This window comes from Loxodonta africana, chromosome 24 (genome assembly GCF_030014295.1).
Source record: "Loxodonta africana isolate mLoxAfr1 chromosome 24, mLoxAfr1.hap2, whole genome shotgun sequence".
Classification (NCBI taxonomy): domain Eukaryota; kingdom Metazoa; phylum Chordata; class Mammalia; order Proboscidea; family Elephantidae; genus Loxodonta; species Loxodonta africana.
Genome location: NC_087365.1, coordinates 3654197 through 3678573, shown reverse-complemented (window position 1 = coordinate 3678573; position 24377 = coordinate 3654197).

The window sequence follows — 24377 nt, the reverse complement described above, 5'->3', positions numbered from 1 at the left end:
TTTCTCCACATCTTGCAGGAAACCAGGCACCCTTTGCCCTCTTGATACCTGGTCTTCTAACAGACTCAAACGTTTTTCAAGGGGCTGACCCTTTTGAGTCTAAAGAGTGTTGCCCTTCTCTGTGGCTCTAAGCAGCTACATTTGTAAGTCAGCCTCCCCTTAGCTCTCCCATCAAATTGGGTTATACTGTATTACTCTCCCCATTCTTCACCTCTCCATGTAGCCAGCCTTTTGCCAGGTGACTGTGAAGTCCTTCCCACCAGAGGGTTGGAGTACACAATTGGCCCTCTGTATCCAGGGTTCTACATCCTCAGATTCAACCAGCTGCTGATAGAAAATATTTGGAAAAAAGAAAGTTCCAAAAAGCAAAACTTGAATTTGCCTGTGCGCCGAACACTATGCTGAATCCAGGCTCATGAATCGATGTGTAGGCATATCTTGCTGTAGCCTCTCACCATTTCACAGATCCTCAGTCTCTCCCCGGAACTTATTGTTTGAACACTGTTCACCTTGAATCTTTTCATTATTCCCTAAACAATGAAGTATAACAGCTATTTACATATCATTTACATTGTAATAAGTATTATAAGTAATCTAAAGATGATTTAAAGTGTACAGGAGGATGTGTGTAGGTTATATGCAAACACTACACCATTTTATATAAGGACTTCAGCATCTGTGGATTTTGGTATCTGTGGGGGTCCTGGAATCAATCCCCTGGAGATACTGAGAAATGACTGTCCTTCCCTGCACACTGAATTTGAGTGTGACCTTGTTTTGATCAGTAGAATGAATGACTGCTTCTGCTGGCCTTCTTGAAGTTTTACTATTGCTATGAGAAGAACATGCCAGGCCAGAAGCTGATTCAAGGAAGAGGATGAGAGAAATATGGAGCACAGCCCCCCTGCCAAGCCCCTATCCAGGTCCGGTCTAGATCAGATGACTCACAAATTCATGAGAAATAATGAATCATAGTTGTTATAAGTCTTTGGGGTGATTTGTTAAGGTCTCTGGGTGGCACAAAGGATTTGTGTTCAACTACTAATCTAAAGGCTGGAAGTTCAAACTCACCCAACAGCCGTGGAAGAAAGATCTGATGAACTGCTTCTGTAAAGATTACGATCAAGAAAACCTTATGGGTTTACTCTGTGGAGCCATGAGTTGGAATCAACTTGATGGCAACAAGCTTGATTTTTTGGTTGGATTGTTACAAGCCTTTGGGGTGATTTATTACACTGCAATATTGAGGTAATAGCTAACCAACTGATACATAGATCAATTTTTGACATAAAAACTTGATGCCCCAGATGTTGTCCTGCCCCCTTGGGGTGGAAGGATAATACCAGGAGCTGCATCCAACTTCCCCACATGCACACACATACACACACAATAAAACTAGTCAGCACGTGCTCCAGGGCCATTTCCTAAAAAATATGTATGTACACCAGTGAGATGGAGTGACACCAGGCACATAAACTGCAGTGTTCCATCAGCTTCTAACTTGCACTTTACCTCCTCTGCTCAAAAGCTGATAGTCCCTGGTGACTGTGTTCCACTCTGTGAGCCTGCTCTTTAAAGACAAGGATAATGGCTGATGGCCTGAGAGCTCAGCCATGCCCTGTGCTATACAGATTCGTGGCTTACCTTCCATTCCCACAGCAGCCCTTCAGCACTGGTGTTAAGTAGAGGTGAGACTGAAATTCACCACAATTTCTGGCCCCCACGGGACTACAGAACAGTGTCTTAAAGGCCATGTGCATGTCCTTCTTCAGCCGTGTCCTTACCGTAGTGTCTTCCCTAAGGGGCACTGTGACTAGGTGGGAGGTAGCATAGTGTCCTCTCAACCCCTTGCGTCCTGGAGCTTCATTGTGGGGGTGGAGTGTACTGAGAGAACAGAATTTTCGTAAGTAGAGGTTTGGCACAGATAAAGGCATCAAATCATCTTTGTTCTACAAATGTATTTTTAAAAATCCCCCATGTCCAGTTAGGAAAAATATTCTTGACTGCTGCAAGCCCTCCTCTGGTCTGGCAGGGATGTAACTGCCAAACCAAGTGAAGCTTCTTATTACCTACACTATCACTATCCAGTCCTTGGCCTGCCTTCAAGTCCCAGCCTGTCTGGCTCTTTCCTGTCTGCTGATCACAGACCCTACTAACCCCACCCCACTACCCGCCCCCCCCCACCACCCCAGCCTCCTCGCCTGCCTCAGAGCTTACCATGCCCACGTCAGCTTTTTGTTTTCCTCCAGGTTTCTTCCCTTTATGGAAAGCTCCATTCCTCTTCCAAATATACAACTCTGCCCAACTTCCCATGTAGACCTCCTACATGGAGTTTGCTCCAATCACACCATGATTAATCTCTGGACCATGGCTGTCCTTCCTGCAATCAGAGGACATTCATGGAGCTCTCGTGGGGCAAAGCACTGTGCTGAGCACTGAAGGGACATGGTCCCTGCCTGCCCTTGTGAAGCTTATGGCCAATCTGGAAATTTAATAGTGTACAACTGGACATTAAGTAAATAAATCACACAGAGAAGTGCAGAATTACAAGCTGTGGTTGGTCAGATAAAGGGAAAGAGCTGGGTGGTAAGAAAACGTAAAACCTGTCCTAGTCTGAGGTCAGAGGTTTCCAGGAGAAAGGTCCCGGAGGTTTGAACTATGACCTGAGAATGTGTACAAGTAGTTGAAGGAGAAGGGAAGGCCTGGAGGAAGGAAAATCATAGCACTTTTCTTCAGTTTACTCGTTCATTCAATCATTCATTTAACTGTATTCCAGGAACATTGAACATTGACAAGGCTAGCACGGATGGGCATGGACAGCTGAAGTGAAAACCGGTGCACAAGGAGGTTGGAGAGGGTCAGACCTTGGTGGGCCTCACAGGCCAAAGTAAGGCTCAGGGTCTGGATATTAAGTAAAGGGGAAAGACATTGAATGGTTTTAAGGAGGGATTTCTCAAGATTCAATTTATGCATTGAAAAGACATTGTCGTGGATTGAGTTTCCTAAGAGCGAAGTCTGAGATGGAGAATGTATGCAGAGAGTTTATAGGATCTTGGGATATTAGGATCATGGGTTCAACACTGGTGAAAGGGAAGAAAGCCAAATTGGTCAGGGGCAAAGCTGAGCTGTGCAGCAGTCTCAAGGGAAGCCTCAGCAGACCCCATGGGGGTTCCGGACTTCAAATGACCCTTCAAAATTATCCCAGTTGGGACAAAGGTGCTGAATTTTTCCAGCTCCGCACTGATCGGTCGTTGGTTTGGGACTGTGCCTGAAGAAGGTATGACTTTGGACAAAGGACTCCCATTAGCAGACATGCTTACTGAAGAGGGCTAACAGTGGAGGGCTGCCTGGGGATGAAGGGAGAGTCTGGACAGTGCATCCCAGCGCTCACTGCAGACACTGGCTTTATAAATCTACCCTCACTTGTGTTTCTGACCATTTGTGCATCTGTGGTCACTGAATTCTCATATAACATTTAATTATTGGTTAGCCACTCCTTGCCCCGCCCCATCATTTAGATTTATTTCTCTGTAAGGGGAGAATTGTGGAATATATCCCATAGCATCCAACCCATGGCCACTCTGTAACTGCTTGGCTACTGATGCATTAGATTTCTGCTGACTTCAGGTGGAAGGATCTGGATGACAATTTGCAACCCTCAAGCTAACTAAAGCCACAGACTAAGGAAGTAGCTCCTTGGCAAATATTTGTTGAATAATTGATGGCCAAAGAACTTTCCAGCAATTTTCCAATAAGTGAGTTTTCCACAGTGTGCTTTCCCCATAAGCTGTAAACATCAGTTGCAGGTTCCTGGGCTAAGTCTACCAGGCCCTGCGTTTCTGTATTCCTAGGTCTCTTCTCTTGTCCTCATTCTCTGGCTCCCTGACTCAAGCTCACTCCTCTTTGCTTCTTCTCCATCCACATGTAACACATACATAGAAATCACAAATAGAATGTCAGAAAAATAGAAAACTTATAATGGCTTTTTAAAATTATGAAGACAAAGGTATATCAGACCCCAAACCCAATTGGCCAATTAATTTAGGATAACATCTTCCAGGAAATCCCCTCCTTTTAAAGATCTGGTACAGCCCAACAATTTCCATGTCGCCTTCCTCATCCTCCATCCTTACTTCCTATCCCTATCAGTTAGGGATTTGTATTCTTAGTTCATGCCTTGAGAATAGCACATTTCCTATTATATTATGTCGGTGTTGTTAAATCAGTTCCGAATCATAGCAACCCTATGTACAACAGGACGAAACACTCCCTGGTCCTGCGTCATCCTCACAATCACTGTTATGCTTCAGCCCATTTTTACACTCAGTGTGTCAATCCATCCCATGGAAGGTCTTCCCCTTTTTTGCTGACTCTTTACGAAGCAGGATGTCCTTCTCCTGGAACTTGTCCCTCCTGATAAAGTGTCCAAAGTACATAAGATGAAGTCTCACCGTCTTTGCTTCTGAGGAGCATTCTGGCTGTGCTTCTTCCAAGACAAATCTTTTTACTGTTCTGGCAGTTCATGGTATATTCAATATTCTTTGGCAACACCATAATACAAAGGCATCAATTTTTCTTCCATCTTCCTTATTCATTGTCCAGCTTTCACATGCATATGAGGTAATTGAAAATACCACAGCTTGGGACAGGCACACCTTAGTCCTCAAGGTAACATCTTTGCTTTTAAACACTTTAAAGAGGTCTTTTGCAGCAGATTTGCCCAATGCGATACATCATTTGATTTCTTGACTGTTATTTCTCTGGGTATTGATTGTGGATCCAAGTAAAATGAAATCCTTGACAATGTCAATCTTTTCTCCATTTAGCATGATGTTTCTTATTGGTCCAGTTGTGAGGATTTTTGTTTTCTTTATGTTGAGGTGTAATCCATACTGAAGGCTGTTGAGGTGTATTCTATATTGAAGGCTGTAGTCATTGATCTTCATCAGTAAATTCTTTAAGCCTGCTTCACTTTCAACAAGCAAAGTTGTGTTATCTGCATATCTCAGATCATTAATGAGTCTTCCACCAATCCTGATGTCACATTTTTCTTCATATAGTCCAGCTTCTCAAATTATTTGCTGAGCATACAGATTGAGTAAGTATGGTGAAAGGCTAGAACCCTGATGCACACATTTCCTGATTTTAAACCATGCGGTATCTGCTTGTTCTAAAGAGTGCCTCCAGGTTTATGTATAGGTTCTGCATGAGCACAATTAAGTGTTCTGGAATATCTCAGTCACTTACTTTTTATCTCTGTTAGGCTGAAAATTTTTCTTTCCCTTGGATGCTTTCTGGGGCCCAGCACTAAAACCAAACCTGTTGCCATCGAGTCAATTCTGACTCATAGAGACCCTATAGGACAGAGTAGACAGGACCCAGCAAATAAGTCCTCAACACAGAAATGCTAAGAGAGCTCCTGGAACAGTGCAGTGTGGCCCCCATGAGCATGTGTTCATGGGCCGTTTGAGGCCCTTGACTCTGAGGGATGGGGATAGGGAGGCTGCAGCAGCGGTGGGCAGTTTCCTTCCACGTGCCCGCTGCCTTCGTTGTTTCCACAGGTACTCATGCTGACACTTTCTGCTGCAAGATCCAGGACTCTCTGTCTGCTGGCTGTCTCTGGTACCAGTGGGTTCGTCCCTCACCTGCATGACAGGCAGGCCAGGAGTGTTAGGAGTCGGTGCCCTAGGAACAGCCCTCAATCAATGATAGATGGGAATGGATGGGTACACAACCAGATTCCTTGCCTTGTGAATGGGACAACTCTGTGAAGTTTGAACACCCCCACCCTTGATGTCTCCATAGGATGAAGCTTCAGTCAGCCCCAAGGAATGTTTATTTGATGATACCCATTTATTGACTCCCCTGCCTCACTCCCCGCTCTCCTGCTGGACCTTCCTGAGATCACCTCCCAAATAAACCATTTTGGGCCCTCTTTCCAGGATCTGTTCCTGAAGGAGCCCAGCCTAAGACAGCAGCCTCTCCAGTGCCACTAGCTCCTTGACATCACATGTAAAGGATGACCAAAGCCTGCCTGTCTGTGCAGTAAACCAGAGGGCTCCTTCCTGTCCAGCTTGCAATGCCTGATTCCCAATTGCCCTCCTGGATTTGGCCCAGCCAATTGTCCCCAGGCTGTTAGCCCCACTTCCTTTGGGAAAACACAAAAGCCACCCTTCACTTTGACATCTGTTTTCACTAAATTGTTCCCTATGGTGTCAACCTGCAGAAGGTGGGTAGGCATAGTGCCTACTTTACCTCCTTACAAAATGCGCCTGTGGACTGCTGAATACAGCCTAGGACATGAGATGTGACTGTACTGTAATGTATACTACAACACAATATGATACACTATCCCATCGCCAAAAGCAGCTTAGTTATTTACTGAGTTTCTCTGTTCAAAATATTTACAATGTGTCAAAATAGAAAAAATTAAAGAATAAATTTTGAAGAGCCAGATTTTTTTTTACAAAAGCATGTATGTAAACAGCTCACACTTGAGGGTTTAAACAAACAAAAAACCAAACTCCTTGCTGCTGAGTCAATTTCTATTTGTAGTGACCCTATAGGACAGACTAGAACTGCCTTATAGGATTTCCAAGGAGCTGCTGGTGGAATCAAACTGCAGAACTTTGGTTGGCAGCCTACCTCTTCGCTACTGCACCATCAGGGCTTCCTTGATGGTTTAGTAGGAAAATAATGTTTAGAAAAAATTAATGAGAAATCCAGTGCTTTACTTCCAGGCTCATGAGAGTAGTGATGGTTCAGTGATAGGATTCTCACCTTCCGTACGGGAGATCTGGGTTCAACTCTGGCCTGGCCAATGCACCTTGTTGTGGAATGAATTGTGTCCCCCCAAAATATGAACTTGGCTAGTCCTTGATTGTGTGATTGTCCACCATTTTGTCATCTGTTATGATTTTCCCATGTGTTGTAAATCCTGTGGCTATGATGTTAATGAGGTGGGATTAGCGGCAGTTGTGTTAATGAGGTAGGACTCAACCTACAAAACTGGGTTGTATTTTAAGCCAATCTTTTTTGAGATATAAAAGAGAAAAGGGAGCAGAGAGACATGGGAACCTTGTACCACCAAGAAACCAAAGCCAGGAGAATAACATGTCCTTTGAACTCAGAGAAGCTCCTGGACCAGGGGAAGATTGATGACAAGGACGTACCCCAGAGCCAACAGAGAGAGAAAGTCTTCCCCTGGAGCTGACTTATAGCCTACTAGAGTGTGAGAGAATAAACTTCTCTTTGTTAAAGCTATCCGCTCATGGTATTTCTGTTATAGCAGCAGTAGATAATTAAGACATACCTCATATGTAGCCACTACCCACATCTCAGTGGAAGCTTGAGTGTTGCTATGGTGCCAAACAGGTTTCGGCAGCACTTCTACTCTAAGATTGGAAGAAAGGAAGAAAGGCCTGGTGATCTATTTCAAAAAATCAGCCAACAAAAATCTTATGAATTACAAGGATCAAATCTGCAACCAGTCATGAGATGGCATAGGGCTGGGCAGTGTTCCATTCCACTATCCACCGGGTCTCCTTGAGTCAATGGCCTACTCATCTGCAGGTAACAACAGCAACAACCAGTTCCAGGTTATGAGCCCAGAGGACCTAATAAGTCCTGGGTGGCTTCTTGAATGATAGCTCTGCTGGGGATGGATTGGAGGCACCTGGAGCCCATCCACTCTAAGCCACTTTTGTCTAAGACACATTGTGAGTGCAGCCTATATGGCAGTACTGAAGGTCAAGGGCTCCTGGCTCCTATTTTTCTGCTGACATCAGATTGTCTTGTTTTATAAGTTGATTATAGATCCTTAGAGTGTTTGAAAATTAGACTGAGGTGGGAGGATAAAATAGCCAGGGTCATTCAGATCTGAGAAAAGTAGGCTGAGGGGTCATCCAGTGATATTTCCAGTAGGAAAATGCTTATTGTACAGATGATGTCCAGTTGTTCTTTTCACCTTGGCAGGGTGGACACCGGAATCAGGTTTAGACAAAGAATCCCCGTTGAGAAGCTCTGCTGACACTGAGATGAGTGCCCAAGGAAGGCGCGGCATCTCCTTTCTTTGTGATGTCGGTTGATGAGTAAGACTGTTTCTTGTCTGTCTTCCAGACTTTGCTTAATAGATTCTGCTCCAAAGCAGATTCTAGCATTTTATGAAAGCTTGTTGCAGTAACTTGGGAAATATATATCAAGTAGAGGATTTTAGCATTTATTTGCATGTGTTGAATTCAAGAAATTTGCACTGTTGTAAACATTTATGAAGATTAGCTGTTCTTTTTCATCTCCTGTCTCTAAATTGCAACTCGTTTCCAACCTCAGGGACACCTACTACGTTGTTTGTGTTTTATGTTTGTGTCTCTTTTCTCTCCCCGTGACTTCTTAAGAAAGGGGCAAGACCTAAGCAAAGCCAGGGGATCCTGGAGGTGATCCCTGTGCCTGGCAGTGCCCAGTTAAGGCTTACAACTGATGGGAACTTATTAACAACTTTTAAAAGTGGTATTTTTTCTTCCAATAAATATATTTTTCTCTTTATTTTTGCAAGGGTCCAATACTTTGAAGAGAACCTATGCACTTATACTTTAACACCTTTCTCCAGAAACTCTGACAAAGAAATTGCCCACAATTCTATGACAGCAAGTGGGTAGCTTAGAAGGCATAGCTGGATTACCAGCTCTTGGAAATTTGAAATGATCTGGCTGTATACAGAGAACTGACAGCACCAACTCTCTGAGTTACAATCTGTCTTTCCCAGGCCTAAAAATTTGCAAATATTTAGCTTTTAGAATCAAAACAAACAAGCCAATTTCTTTACACAGTCTATCTGAAGCCAAAAATACAAACAATGCCCATTCATATTTTGCAATATATGTTTGTATTCCGTTAGCTTTGAGCTCATTGTTTGCCAGTGTTTATGACACAGCTGCACAAGGGATGCTTCTCCCTCTCAAAGGCAGTGCAGAGCTGATTTTTGTCACGGCGGGACATCCATATCCATCATGGTACTGCTTTTAGAGAAGGTCTTTAAGTCATCTTTTCCCATACACAGAGCCCTAACCCGAATTATCAGCTAACACTGTTTCTAGCTTTATAGCATATGAACCTGAGACTTTATTCTCCTAACATTAGATAGTAAAAAGATATCATCAATTTGTAAAGAAACAAACAAGCATGGGCATGGAACTTGGCTTCCGTAAAAAAGAAAAATGCATTCTGTGGTCACCACAGACTCTGTAGACTGCAGACCAATAGCAAACGACAATTCTCTTATGAATACCAATGTCAGCATTGAAGTAGGTCAAAATTTTACTCGGCATGATTTGAGTTTAGGATTATTCAGGTCCCGCACAGCATCTTTAGTTTTGATAAACTCAGCCTTCATTTTGACTTGACTCCCTACCACAGGGCTGCATTCTGAGAAGAACCAGGATTTTGTTTAAGCCAAAGATTTCGCCTACCCTCAGAATGCAAACAAGGGGCTGTTTTTCCTTTCCCACCTGTGAATTCATTTCTGCGTCTTGGCTCTGCTCGCTTGTGAGAACCTAATGTTTCCTCTGTCTCTCAGCTGCAGGACTAAACTGTGAACACAGACCCCTCTGTGCCTTGGGAGACTAATTTCTCTTAAGAGGGTTCAACTAGAGACTCCTTGCAGGGATAACCTTTATAGATCAAAGAAGCAATTTATAAAAGTCAGAAACCACACCCAGAAAGATCAGCATTTTGTTTTGTTTTTAACAGCAACGCCTTGGAGTGGTCAGGGAGCCTTCCAAGGGGCTCCCATACTCCAGAAGGAGAACTGGATCATTTTTCTGTTTTTTGTGGCAACACAATCTCCCACATTCCTGAACATTCATGAAATGGCAGAAAGCGTCCCTTCTACAGTAAACCGCCTGTATCCTTTATTTACCAAATTACCAATAGACCCCTAGAAGGGATTTTGGATAGTCATTTCTTGTTATGAATTTCTCAGAAAGGGAAAATGCCATCTTTTAAATACAGGATTTGGTCTGTCTTGTGATGCTAACTTTTACTCACATGCTTTCCCAACATGTTAACGATTGTGGTCAGCCTAGTGGAGGGGAGTATTCAGCTGTGTGATGGGTGGTTAGATAAGGACCCTGGGCCTGGCAGCTCATTACAGGCAAAAAACCTCTTAAATAACTAAACTCCTACATTCGAAAAATAACTCCCTCAGGAGCTCACTGACACAGCCACAGTTACTGGACTTTCGTAATGTGAGATACAAAGACAATTGAAAAAAGCTTCCCTTTCTCTGGCTTGTCCGCCCCACCCCCAATATTCTCTCGCTATTTGGAGGCCTGTTTACTTCCTGACCCGAGGAACCCAGAGTGATTATAAGGCAGCAACTACTGCTGTCTCCTGCTTCTTTTTCCTCCTCACCCCACCCTAACCCTACCTGCCTCCTGGAAGGCAGGGGCACTATCAACCTAGTCCCATGGAGGGCACGGATGATGCAGTGGGACACATGTCTGGGATAGGAAGTCTATGGCAGATCCATTACCCAGCAGGTGTGTATGGGTTCTCTGGTGGCTCTGAGCTGGGTCCCAGAAACCTGATCAGTACTGGATTTCAGAGAAGCCCCGAGGAAGGCCATCAGAAGGCTGGGTGAGCACGAATTCGAATGGGTGCACCTAACAATTCCACTGGGAAAGAGTTTCATACAACTGTGCAGCCTGGACAAGACAGCACAGAGAACGTCCCTGGGTTGGAAGTGGGCATGTGGCATTGAAAGGGCACAGTCTGGGAGCTAGCCAGCCTATGACCTGGGCATGGCACTTCAGCTTAGCTTTCTGAGGAGATTGTGGACAAGAATGAAATAATGCATGAGACCACGAGAAAGCATTTAAAAAAAAAATATGAGAAACAATGCAAATCTTAGCCAGACCACTGTGACTGTTGCTGCAGTCCAGGCTCTGGGTAGTGCAGCTGAGGGAGGGGCAGCTGGAAGGCTTTCGTTTTACAAGAGTCTCAGGCATCAATTAAGATGTGACTGTGAATGTGGCCCTGCAGAGCTGATCCAGAGCCGAGTTGCTTAGTGTAAAGCACGGCTTAGTGAAGGCACCTGGTGTTTGTTGACTGACACGTGCAGTCACATAGAAGGGCAGAACCTTCATCTGTGTGCACCATCCAGCAAACAGGCTGGGTAAGTGATAAAACTGAGGGACTGAACTTTGAACTTGCTGATTCAGCTACATGTCAGAAGTGATGATATCTAGATCTAGGCAACTGGCCCATTGCACTAAGAGCTGACTTCTATCAAGCACTTTTATCAAGTGCCAGAGGTAGCGTGCTTCACCACACACATGTCATCTCTTTTAATTGGAATGATGGAGTCATGGAGTCCAGGGACATGGCCGATCAAATGGAAGGGTATGATTAGGTCCCAGGCTTGTCCCCATAGCAAGATGGGCCATGGGACCCATAGTAGAACTCGCACAAGGAGAAGGCAGAGCAACTCCTCAGAAAGGAACAAGGGAGCCAGGGTCTATAGTCTGGGTCGGGTCAGGAGTCCAAGAAACAGAAGGAAGGAGCCACCCTAGGTGCGAACAAGAAGAAACTGCACATACATGTGTGTGCATGCATGTTGTCGTTGTTGTTAGGTGCCGTTGAGTTGGTTCTGACTCATAATGACCCTATGCACAACAGAACGAAACACTGCCCAGTCCTGAGCCATCCTTACAATCATTGTTATACTTGAGCTCATTGTTGCAGCCACTGTGTCAATCCACCTCGTTGAGGGTCTTCCTCTTTTCCGCTGACCCTGTACTCTGCCAGGCATGATATCCTTCTCCAGGGACTGATCCCTCCTGACAACATGTCCAAAGTGTGTAAGACGCAGTCTCACCATCCCTGCTTCTAAGGGGCACCCTTGTTGTACTTCCTCTAAGACACATGTGCATACACATGTTCAAATCAGGGGACTGTCGGTGTTTTCATTGACTCTCCTGGGGCCATAAGCCTTTTGTGACTTAGTACCAGCAACCTGTAGGGATAGAAGAATTGAAGATAGACACAAGGTTACTGTATTTTTACACAAAAGACCTTCTACATTTGTTTGCCAAGCATGCCCTCTCCCCCTCCCCCAAAGTATTTTTGTAAGCACACTATGCTAATTTTTTTACAGTGGAATGTAAAAAAAAATGTCATCGTGGCACTTATGAAAATACCTCAAGTGGTGGGGGAGGGCACATTTGGCAAATAATTATGTTGTTTGCATAAAAATGCGGTACTAGTCCAGGTTCTGCCAGGCTAAATTCTGTGACCTTTGCCAAAAGTTTCATAATGCATTTGGAATCAACTATTCATCCTCTGAATTTTACAGATGAGGAGACTGAGAGCCAAAAATGTATTCTTCTCTGATGCTATGAAAGTGTGTCCTCCCACATGGGGCAGAGACCAAGCAAAAGCACTTGGCAAAATTACACAGTGGGACTCATGGGCCTAGCCTGGCTTTACTATAATTACTACTTACATTCTTGTTTCTGTGCATTACAGGTTTGGACCATGGTTTTTTACTGGGTTTCTACGTGCGCAATCAAGTGAGGTTGGAAAGGCTGACCCAGTAATGCCTGATTGTGCATGTCCTTGTGCTAAGCCCTCTTCTCATGGTTCGAGGTCAACAACAGCAGTTGACATGAGAGTTTCAGTGGAGTCCCAGGCAGGGTCTCCTTCAAGCATGCATACCTAGGACAGTGGGTCACACACGGTATCTCTTCAGCCCACAATAGCTGTGTGCAGGAGCGTCTGGATTAGTGGTGAATACCTAGAGTAGCCTTGGAGGGGCAAAGATGCCATAGAGGTGGCCTCAGGTGCATCTCCATCTGATGTGGTGAGCACAGTCCAATCAGCTCAGCGACGTTGGCAGGGTGTCTTAGTCAGCATTCCCTAGAGAAACAGAACTGGGGAGAGATATGTTGTAGTAGCGAAACGCCAGATTTACACTCCACTAGAAATGAGAACAAAGGATTTTATTGAAGAATAAAACTGATTCATGAATTGGGAGACACACACAAACACCCAGGCAGGGCACTGCAGTGTGTTCCAAATTGCAAGAAGAGAGGAAGGTTTTTATCAGATGAAGCAAGCAAAGATCTCTGTGCTTGCAGGCACAGGGTAGGGGTTACATGGCAAAAGTTACTGTAAACCCAAAACCAAACCCATTGCGGTTGAGTGGATTCCAACTCTTGGCAACTCCATAGGAGAGAGAACTGCCCCCACAGGGTTTCCAAGGAGCGGCTGGTAGATTCTAAGTGCCAACCTTTTGGTTAGCAGCCAAACTCTTAAACACTGTGCTACCAGGGCTCCAAAAGTTACTATAACCTTTCTTAAATAATTTTCTTAACATCAGTAAATCTATTTGTTAAAATTCTGGGGTGTGTTGGACAAGACATTCTGTCAGGAACAATTGAGTCAATTTTCTGTAAGAGCTGCATAATTGCCCCTTCTTATCTTAGAGCAAAAAGCTATGCTTCTGACTTAGTTACAGATTTACAAGGATTCAGCAGAAATGGAGCAAAGATCTCAGTGAACGAAGTCTGATTTGGAGAAGTCAGAAAATTAGAACTGAGACTTGGTCTATTTGTGAATGCCTCATCTTGGTTACAGAGTTCTGAGAAAATTACAGGCCCCATCTTTACTTAATATTATCAATTCTATTTCCTAACCTCCTGAGACATGCTGACAAAAGTATTTTTCCCTAGAACAAGCTATGCAAACATTCTTTTGACAAACATTTTTTAACAAACAATACTTTGCATAACTAAAGTTCTGACCCTTGCTCTTTTCTGTGTTACAAGCAGTTAAACTTTTACAAGAGGTTGAATTGTCTTTTGGTAACAGCAGAAGCAGCGGCTCCTAAGTCAGACTGCAGTTTAATTCAAAACAGACTTTAATTTAGATCTGGGCCAGTCATCTTAGATCAAGCCAAGTACCCAATTTTCAAGGTCCACACACCCAATCGTTATTGTTAAGTGCCATTGAGTTGGTTCTGACTCATGGCGGCCCTACGTACAAAAGAACAAGACACTGCCCAGTCCTTCACCACCCTCATGACCATCGTTATGCTTGAGCCCATTGTTGCAGCTGCTATGTCAATCCATCTCCTTGACAGACTTCTTTTTCATTGACCCTCTACTCTACCAAGCATGATGTCCTTCTTCAGGGACTGATCTCTCCTGATAACGTGTCCAAGGTATGTGAGACGAAGTCTTACCATTCTCGCTTCTAAGGAGCATTCTGGCTGTACTTCCTCCAAGACAGATTAGTTCATTCTTTTGGCAGTCCATGGTACATTCAATATTCTTTGCCAACACCATAATTCAAAGAAGTCAATTCTTCTTCAGCCTTCTTATGAATGTCAGAAGAGACTCTGAAAGTTGCTCTTGAATGTAGAGTAGCTAAAGCTATGGAAGAAATGATGAAGTAAAAGAGCTGAACAGAAGATTTCAAAAGGAACTCAAGAAGACAAAGTAAAGTATTACAATAACATGTGCAAAGACCTGGAGATAGAAAATCAAAATGGAAGGACACACTTGGCATTTCTCAAGCTGAAAGAACTGAATAAAAAATTCAAGCCTCAGGTTGCAATATTGAAGGATTCTACAGGGAAAGTAATAAATGACACAGGAAGCATCAAAATAAGATGGAAGGAATACACAGAGTCACTATACCAAAAAGAATTGGTCGATGTTCAACCATTTCAGGAGGTAGCATACGATGAGGAACTGATGGTACTGAAGGAAGAAGTCCAAGCTTCACTGAAAGCACTGGAGAAAAACAAGGCTGCAGGAATAGATGGAATACCAACCGAGATGTTTTAACAAACGAATGCAGCCCTAGAAGTGCTCACTCATCTATGCCAAGAAATTTGGAAGCTAGCTAGCTGGCCATATATATGCCTATTCCAAGGAAAGGTGATTCAACCAAATGCAGAAATTATTGAACAATATCATTAATATCACCCAAAAAAACCCCACATGCAAACAAAATTTTGCTGAAGATCATTCAAAAGCAGCTGCAGCAATACGTCGACAGTGAACTGCCAGATATTCAGGCTGGATTCAGAAGAGGATGTGGAACCAGGGATATCATTGCTGATGTCGGATAGGCCTTGACTGAAAGCAGAGAATACCAGAAGGATGTTTACCTGTGTTTTATTGACTATGCAAAGTCATCTGACTGTGTGGATCATAACAAATTACAGACAGTATTGTGAAGAAGGGAATTCCAGAGCACCTAACTGTGCTCATGAGGGACCTGTACATAGATCAAGGGGCAATTGTTCGAACAGAACAAGGGGATACTGCATGGTTCAAAGTCAGGAAAGGTGTGTGTCAGGGTTGAATCCTGTCACCATACCTATTCAATGTGTATGCTGAGCAAATAATCTGAGAAGCTCAACTATATGAAGAAAGGGGCATGAGGTTTGGAGGAAGACTCTCAATTTCACTTACATGTATTCACCAGCAATTTATTTCAAAACAAAACAAGACAAGACGTAATTTGCCAGTAAAAAAGGTAACATATCTAGGGGTGGTGGAGTTTGGGGCCTATTTATTATACATTATGTGGTTCTTTAAGTCATGTTGATATTTTTTGCTTCACCAAGTGTAAATATACAGAATTTGAAAGATTTTAGATAAACTTTGCTTTTAACATTAAACCCCATTTAGGTTAAGACTGATAAACATTTAGCAGTCTCAGCCCTTTCAGGATTCTTAACTTCCTTAATAATTTATGTCGAGACTCTCACATAAAATATACTTGGCATATAGGCTTGTAAAAGAAAAGTATATTTATTGGGATTCTGTGATTTAAAAAAATTAATAATGGCAGAGTCTCCAGTTCTCCAATCCCATCCTCACTCACAAGGAACATCTTAGGAATGAAGCTCACAGGCTTTAATTCAGGACTGGTAGATACAATGGAATGAGCTCTTTATTGGCCCAGTGAGCCATAGCCGCCATATGCATTTATCTAGGAGAAGGGTAAGAAGCACAACTGAGCCTTAACTGTTGTCATGTGAGATGTGGCAAATATTCCAAGCACAGTCTCCTAACTTTGCTATGGGAATGTAGGATCTTAGTATACTGCTCTCAGAAATGTGAGGGAGTCAGAACTCATCAACATTCAACTACTGCAGAGTTTGTTCCTCATTTCCTATAAGACACTGTCTGAAATTTCTATCACTGGAATTTCTTTGTTCTTCATGTTTGTCTAACGGAGAGACCAATCTGCTTCTTTGTGCCATATCCTGACTCTGCACCATCCCAAATACATTCACCTTAAGACACTTTAAACCCCATTATGTTTGGTCAGCATGGGCTGTTTAAATGCTTTTTCCTTCCCCATATTCATTTCCCATTCCACACAATTCTGACATGAGTATGTGACTGGTGGCTAAGATTCACAACCTGTCTGGCATGTACATACATTTAAATGCAGATATCTTGTAATCCAGTAAAGAAAAAAACATCAATACAGGACGCAGGTAACACAAGCAAAGATCTGTATTTTTTTTTTTAATTGTGCTTTAGGTGAAAGGTACAGAGCAAATTAGTTTCTAATTAAACAATTAATACACATATTGTTTCGTGACATTGGTTGCCAACCCCACAATGTGACAACACTCTCCTCTTCTCTGTCTCAATCTCCCCATTTCCATTCAACCAGGTTTTCTGTTCCCTCCTGCCTTATTGTCCTTGCCCCTGGGCTGGTGTGCCCATTTAGTCTCATATACACACTTGTACTATGTGTGTTATAGGCCTGTTTGTTTTACATGCGTGTCTAATCTTTGGTAGAAGGGTGAACCTCAAGAGTGACTTCAGTATGAGTTAAAAGGGTGTCCAGGGGCCATACTCTCAGGGCTTCTCCAGTCTCTGCCAGACCATGTTTGGTCTCTTTTCGTGAGTTTGAATTTTGTTCTACACATTTTTCCCCACTCTGTCCGGGGTCCTCTGTCGTGATCCGTGTCAGAGCAGTCGGCGGTGGTAGCCCGGCACCACCTAGTTGTGCTGGGCTCAGTCTGGTGGAGGCTGTGATAGTTGTGGTCCGTTACTTCTTTGGGCTAATCTTTCCCTTGTGTCTTTGGTTTTCTTCATTCTCCGTTGCTCCAGACGAGGAGCGACCAGTAGGCCTATCTTAGATAGCAGCTCACAAGCTTTTAAGATCCCAGATGCTACTCACCAAAGTAGGATGTAGGAAATTTTTTTATGAACTATGTTGTGCCAAGTGAGCCAGATGTCCTTTGAGACCATGGTCTCCAGCCCTCGGCCCAGTACCTCAGCCCCTCAGGGAGTTTGTATGTGTCTATAAAGCTTCTATGATTCTGCCTTGATCAAGTCGTGCTGACTTCCTCAGTGTTTTGTACTATCTTACCCTTCACCAAAGTTACCACTTACCTATTGCCTATTTAGTGTTTTTTCCTTCCCACCACTCCCCTTCCTCATAACCATGAAAGATTGTTTCTTTCTGTGTATAAACCCCTTCATGAGTTTTTATAATAGTGGTCTCATATAGTGTTTGTTCTTTTGTAATTAACTTATTTCACTCAACATAATATCCTCCAGATGCATCCATATTGTTAGATGTTTCGCAGATACATCATCGTTCTTTATCATTGCATAGTATTCCATTGCATGTGTACCATAGTTTGTTTATCTGTTCTGTTGATGGGCACATAGGTTGTTTCCATCTTTTTGCTGTTATGAATAATGCTGCAATGAACATGAGTATGCAGATATCTATTCCTGTGATGGCTCTTATTTCTTTAGGATATATTCCTAGGAGTGGGATTTCTGGAATGGATGGTATTTCTATTTCTAGCTTTTTAAGGAAGCGCCATATTGTTTTTTGAAATGGTTGTATCATTTTGCATTCCCACCAGCAGTGCACAAGAGTTCCAATCTCCCCACAGCCTCTCCAAGAGTTTCTGTTTTTTTTGATTCTGCCGGTAATGTTGGTGTGAGATGGTATCTCAGTGTAGTTTTGATTTGCATTTCTCTAATAGCTAGTGATTGGGAGCATTTCCTCATGTGTCTGTTGGCAGCCCAAGTGTCTTCTTTGGTGAAGAGTCTGTTCATATCCTTTGCCCATTTTTTAACTGGATTATTTGTCTTTTTGTTGTAGACTTGTTGGATTTTCCTATAGATTTTAGAGATTAGAAGTTTGTCAGATTTGTCATAGCCAAGATTTTTTTCCCAGTCTATAGGTTCTCTTTTTACTCTTTTGGTGAAGTCTTTTGAAGAGCATAAGTGTTTAATTTAGTCTCTGTCAGACCAGCACCCTGGTTTTGTGTGTGTGTGTGTGTGTGAATTTGAATTTTGTTCTACATTTTTCTCCTGTTCTGTTTGGGACCCTCTATTGTGACCCCTGCCAGAGCAGTTGCTGGTGGTAACCAGGCACCATCTAGGTGTTCTGGGCTTAGTCTGGTAGATGTTGCGGTAGTTGTGGCCCATTAGTTCTTAGGACTAATCTTTCCCTGTGTCTTTGGTCTTCCTCATTTCATTCTGCTTTGCTCCAGCCAGGACGGGATCAGTAGTTGTAACTTAGATGGCCACTCGCAGGCTTTTAAGACCCCAGTCATTACTTACTACAGTCTGATGTAGAATGCTTTCTTTATAGACTATGTTATACCAGTTGATCTAGATGTCCTCCTGTTCGTGTATTGTTAGCTATGGTTTGTATCCTATTTATGCCATATATTAGTGTCCCTAGCATTGATCCTATTTTTTCTTCCATGATCTTTATAGTTTTGGGTTTTATATCTAGGTCTTTGATACATTTTGAATTCGTTCTTGTCTATGATGTGAGGCATGAGTCCTGTCATTTTTTTGCAGATAGACATCCAGTTTTGCCAGCACCATTTGTTAAAAAGACTTTCTTTCCTCCATTTAATGGACCTTGGGCCTTTGTGAAAGATCAGCTGACTGTAGGTGGATGGATTTACATCTGCGTTCTTGATTTTGTTCCATTGGTCACTATGTCTGTTGTTGTGTCAGTACCAGGCTGTTTTGACTACTGTAGCTGTAGAGTAGATTCTGAGGTCAGGTAGTGCAAGCCCTCCTACTTTGTTCTTCTTTTTCAACAAGGCTTTACTTTTCTGGGCCTCTTTCCTTTCCATATAAATTTAATGATTAGTTTTTCCATCTCATTAGAGAATTCTATTGGTATTTGGATCGGGATTGCATTGTATTTGTAGATTGCTTTGGGTGAAATTGACGTTTTCACAGCATTGAGTCTACCTATCCATGAGCATGGTATGTTTTTCCATTTATGTAGTTCTCTTTTGGTTTCTTGCAGTAGTGTTTGTAGTTTTCTTTGTATAGGTCTTTCATGTCACTGGTTAGATTTATTCCTAAGTCTTTTAATTTTTTAGGGGCCATTATAAATGGTATTGTTTTCCTGATTTCCTTTTTTATAGTTCTCTTTATTGATGTATAGGAATCCAGCTGATTTTTTTGTGTTTATCCTGTAACCTGAGAATCTGCTGAATCTTTCTATTAGTTCCAGTAGTATTCTTGTAGAGTCTTTTGGGTTCTGTATGTATAGTATATCATTTGTGATTAGGGATAGTTTTACTTCTTCCTTACCAATTTGGATGCCCTTTATTTATTTTTCTTGTGTTATTCCTCTAGCTAGGACTTCTGGCACAGTGTTAAATGGGAGTGGTGATAAGGGGCATCCTTGTCTTTTTCCTGTTCTCAAAGGGAATGTTTTCAGCTTGTCTGTTGAGAATGATGTTGGCTGTTAGTTTTCCATACATACCCTTTATTATGTTGAGGAATTTTCCCTCTATCCCTGTTTTATTGAGAGTTTTTATCAGGAATGGATATTGGACTTTATTAAATGCCTTTTTCAATCAATCGAGATGTTCATGTAATTCTCTTGTTTTATTTATGTGATGGATTACTTTGTTTGATTTTCTAATGTTGAATCATCCTTGCATACCTGGTATGAATCCCGCTTGGTTGTTTTTTTTTTTTTTTTTCTTATGTGATGCTGAATTCTACTGGCTAGAATTTTGTTGAGGATTTTTGCATCTATATACATGAGAGATATTGGTCTGTAATTTTCTTTTTTTGTGGTGTCTTTGCCTGGTTTTGATATCAGGAATATGCTGGCTTCATGGAATGAATTTGCAAGTATACCTTCCTTTTCTATGTTCTGAAATAGTTCGAGTAGTGCTGGTGTAAGCTCTTCTCCAAATACTTGGTAAAATTCTCCAGTGAAGTCATCTGAGCCAGGACTTTTTTCATTGTTGGGAGTTATTATTATTATTACTTTTTCAATCTCTTCTCTTGTTTTGGGTCTGTTCAGATTTTCTACCTCAGTTTGTGTTAGTTTAGGTAGTTAGTGTGTTTCTGGAAATTTGTGCATTTCCTCTAGGTTTTCAAATTTGTTGGAGTACAGCTTTTCATAGTACTCTGTTATGATCCTTTTTATTTCATTTGAGTCTCTGTTGTAATATCCCCCATTTCGTTTCTTATTTGGGTTATTTTCTTCCTCTATTGTTTTTCTTTTGTCAGTTTGGCCAATGGGTTGTCAATTTTGTTGATCCTTTCAGAGAACCAGCTTTTGGTTTTGTTGATTCTTTCTGTCATTTTTCTATTCTCTATTTCTGCTCTGACCTCTATTATTTCCTTTCTTCTGTGGCTTCTTTTGCTGCTCTTTTTCTGTTTGTTCAAGTTGTAAAGCTAACATTTTGATTTTACCCCTTTCTTCTTTTTTCGATGTGTGCATCTGTTGCTATGAATGGGCCTCTGAGCACTGCCTTTGCAGTGTCCCAAAGGCTTTAATGTATTTTCATTCTCATTGAATCCTAGGAACTTTTGGATTCCATCTTTGATTTCTTCTATTATCCAGTGGTTTTTAAGCAAGGTGTTATTCAGTATCCAAATTTTTTTTTTCCTTCCTCTTCTTGTTACTAATTTCTACTTCCATGGCATTGTAAGCAGATAGGATGCTTTGTGTTATCTCAATGTTTTGGAATTTGTTGAGGGTTGCTTTGTGATCTAAGATGTGGTCTGTTCTGGAGAATGTTCCATGTGCATTGGAAAAGAATGTGTACTTTGCAGCTGTTGGATAGAGTGTTCTATATATGCTTATGAGGTCCAGTTCCTTGATTGTGGCTTTTAGATCTTCTGTATCTTTGTCAAGTTTCTTTCTAGATGTTCTCTTTTACTGAGAGTTATGTGTTGAAATCTCCTACTATTATTGTGGAACTGTCAATTTCTTTTTTCAGTGTAGTCGGAGTTTGCTTTATGTATTTTGGAGCCCTATCATTGGGTGTATAGATATTTATTATGGTTATGTCATCATGGTGGATCACCTCTTTAATCATTACGTAGTGCCCTTCTTCATCTTTTATGGTGGATTTTGTTTTAAAGTCTATTTTATCTGAGATTAAATATTGCCACTTCTGCTGTTTTTTGGTTGCTGTTTCCTTAATGTATTTTTTCCATCCTTTGATTTTTAATATATTTATGTCTTTGTGTCTATGGTATGTCTCTTGTAGACAGCATATTGACGAGTCATGTTTTTTTAAATCCATTCTGTCACTGTCTGTCTCTTTATGGGTGCATTTAAGCAATTTACATTCAGTGTGATTATCAATAGCTGTTAGTTTATTGCTGTCATTTTGAAGTGAATTTTTTTGTGATGCTCACATTTTCTTTGTTCCTCTTACTCTCCTGTGCTGAGTTCCTTTTGTTTATGGATTTGCTTTTTGTTTCTTTCATTTCTGTAGATTTTGTGTTATGGAGTCTTTTTTTCTTTTTTATTTTCATGAGTAGGTTTGTTAACTTTCTTTGTGTTTACCTTGAAATTTACGCCTATCTTCCTAAGTCCGAACCAGTCTTTTATTACTTGGTATTGCCTTGACTTGCTCTCCATTGGAAAGTTCTATACCTATATCATTTATTCCCTATTTTATTGTTCTGACGTTGTTTTCATTACAGATTGATGTTTCTCGTTCCCTGTTATAAATCTTTTAGTTTTGTTTTATCCTTGAGAGTTCATTACCTAGGTTGGTATCTAGCTGATGCTGTCCTGTGTTCTAGATTCAGGTTGTTGTCTGATGTTGATTCTCTAACTGACAAACTCCCTTTAACAATTCTTGTAAGTTTGGTTTGGTTTTTACACATTGTAATTTCTGTTTACCTGGAACTGTCCTGATTTTGTCATCATATTTGAGAGAGAGTTTTGCAGGATACATTATTCTCGGTTGGCAATTTTTTTTTCTTTCAAGGTTTTATATATGTCATCTCATTGCCTTCTTGCCTCTATTGTTTCTGCCAAGTAATCACAGCTTAGTCTTATTGTTTCTTCTTTGTACTTGACTTTTTTTTTTTTTTTTTTGAGCTGCTCTCAGGATTCTTTCTTCATTTTTGGTTTTGGGCAAGTGTGATTATGATATGTATTGATGACTTTCTTTTAGGGTCTACCCTATGTGGGGTTCATTGAGTTTCTTGGATGGTCAGCTTTTCATCTTTCATGATATTATGGAAATTTTCTATAAGCAAATCTTCAATGATCCTCTCCACATTTTCTGTTTTCTTACCATTCTGGAACTCTGATCACAAGCAAATTTTTGCTCTTGATTGTATCCCACATACTTCTTAGGTTTTCTTCATTTTTATTCATTCTTTTCTCTGATTTTCCTCAAAAAAAAAAAAATAGTATCCAAGAATTTGTCTTCAATTTCACTGATCTTGCATTCCATTTTTCAAATTTGCTCCTAAAACCTTCTATTGCATTGTCCGTTTCTGAAATCCTGTTGTTTATCTTTTAGACTTCTAATTGCTGTTTTTGTGTGATTTCTAAGTTTCTTCTGACATTGCATTGTTGTATATTTTTTCAGAATTCCTCAATTGCTTTGCCTGTGTTTCTCTAATTTTATCTGTATATTCCATGTTTTGGTACATTTTTCCTTAGTTCTGTTTGTATTTTCCTTGATCTCTTGGAACCAAACTTGTTGAACTCGAGTCAATTTTGACTCATAGCAACCCTAATAGGATAGAACAGAACTTCCCCATAGGGTTTCCAAGGAAAGCCTGGTGAACTCAAACTGCTGACCTTTTGATTAGGAGACCCCTGTATATTAGACTTTTAAATTCTCTCTCAGGTATTTCCAGAGGCTTTTCTTCTACCACAAAGTCATCTGGTGTTTTATTTTGGTCACTTACTGGAGCTAGCTTGTCCTTTTTAAAATATGTTTTGATGTTGTCTGCTGTTTCCAAGACATTCAGGAATTAGTTTCTTCGTTCATTGATTGTAGGTTGGTTTGTTTTGCTGTATTTTTTTTTTTTTTTTTTACTCTGGGTGGGCAGGCTGCACATGTTTTGTTACTTGCTCATCCTTGGGCATGATAGTTTTCACATGATAGTTGTTCAGATGGGCAGGACCAGTCACTCAGCTATGGTGCAGCAGAGCAGGCTCAGTCGGAGGAGGAGGAACAAGGGTTGTTCATTTCTCTGTGGAAAGAAATGGAGCCAGCAAGGTGGGTCTGGTTGCAGCTCAGCAGGGCAGGATCTGGGGGTCCAGAGGCCCTTGCAAGTGCATCTTGAGGGCATGGCACTCAACAGGCAGTGCAAAGGGGCAGGGGGGAAAGGAGAGAATGTGACGTGTGGAGCTAAGTGTGAGTGAGAAAGAAGAGAGAGAAACAAAAGCAGAAAAAAAATGATGGCACAGCGGGAGCCAGCGGTGGAAGGGGTGGACAGGGCAGACCTGGGGAGGCCAAGAACTGGTGGCTTTCTAGCCAAGCAGTGCCTCAGCCTGTCAAGAAGTGGTAGGTCAGCTAATGGGGCTAGGAGGGTGGAAGAAAGGAAAGGAAGGAAGGGAAACAGAGAAAAAAAACAATAATAACAACAAAAAATGTAGTACTAGGGAGCTGGCCATTGAGGGTAGGGTGGAACTGGGGTGGCAGTGAGCTGGTGTCTCTCCCACTGGGCAGTATGCTCCATCCCACCAGGAGGGGATGGAGGTGATTCAGGGCCTAGGCAGGAGGGAGAAGGAAAAGAGAGAAAGGGAAAGATAAAGAAAAGTAAAAAATATGGCAACAAGGAAGCTGGCTGGTGGGTGCAAGGCAGATCCAGGGAAACCATGTGCCAGCGGCTCTCTAGTCAAGCAGTGTGGCACATCTCGCTGAGAACTGTCAGGGGCAGCTCATGGAGATAGGTAGGTGGGAGAAAGGAAAGGAAGGAAGGGGAATAGAGAGAAGAAAAAAATATATATGGCTCTTAGAGAACTGGCTGTTGGGGATGGAGTGGAACAAGGGTACCAGTGAGCTTGTGTCTCTCTTGCTGGTCATTGTGATATGGCTCATCAAGAGGTGGTGGGGGCAATGCAGGGTC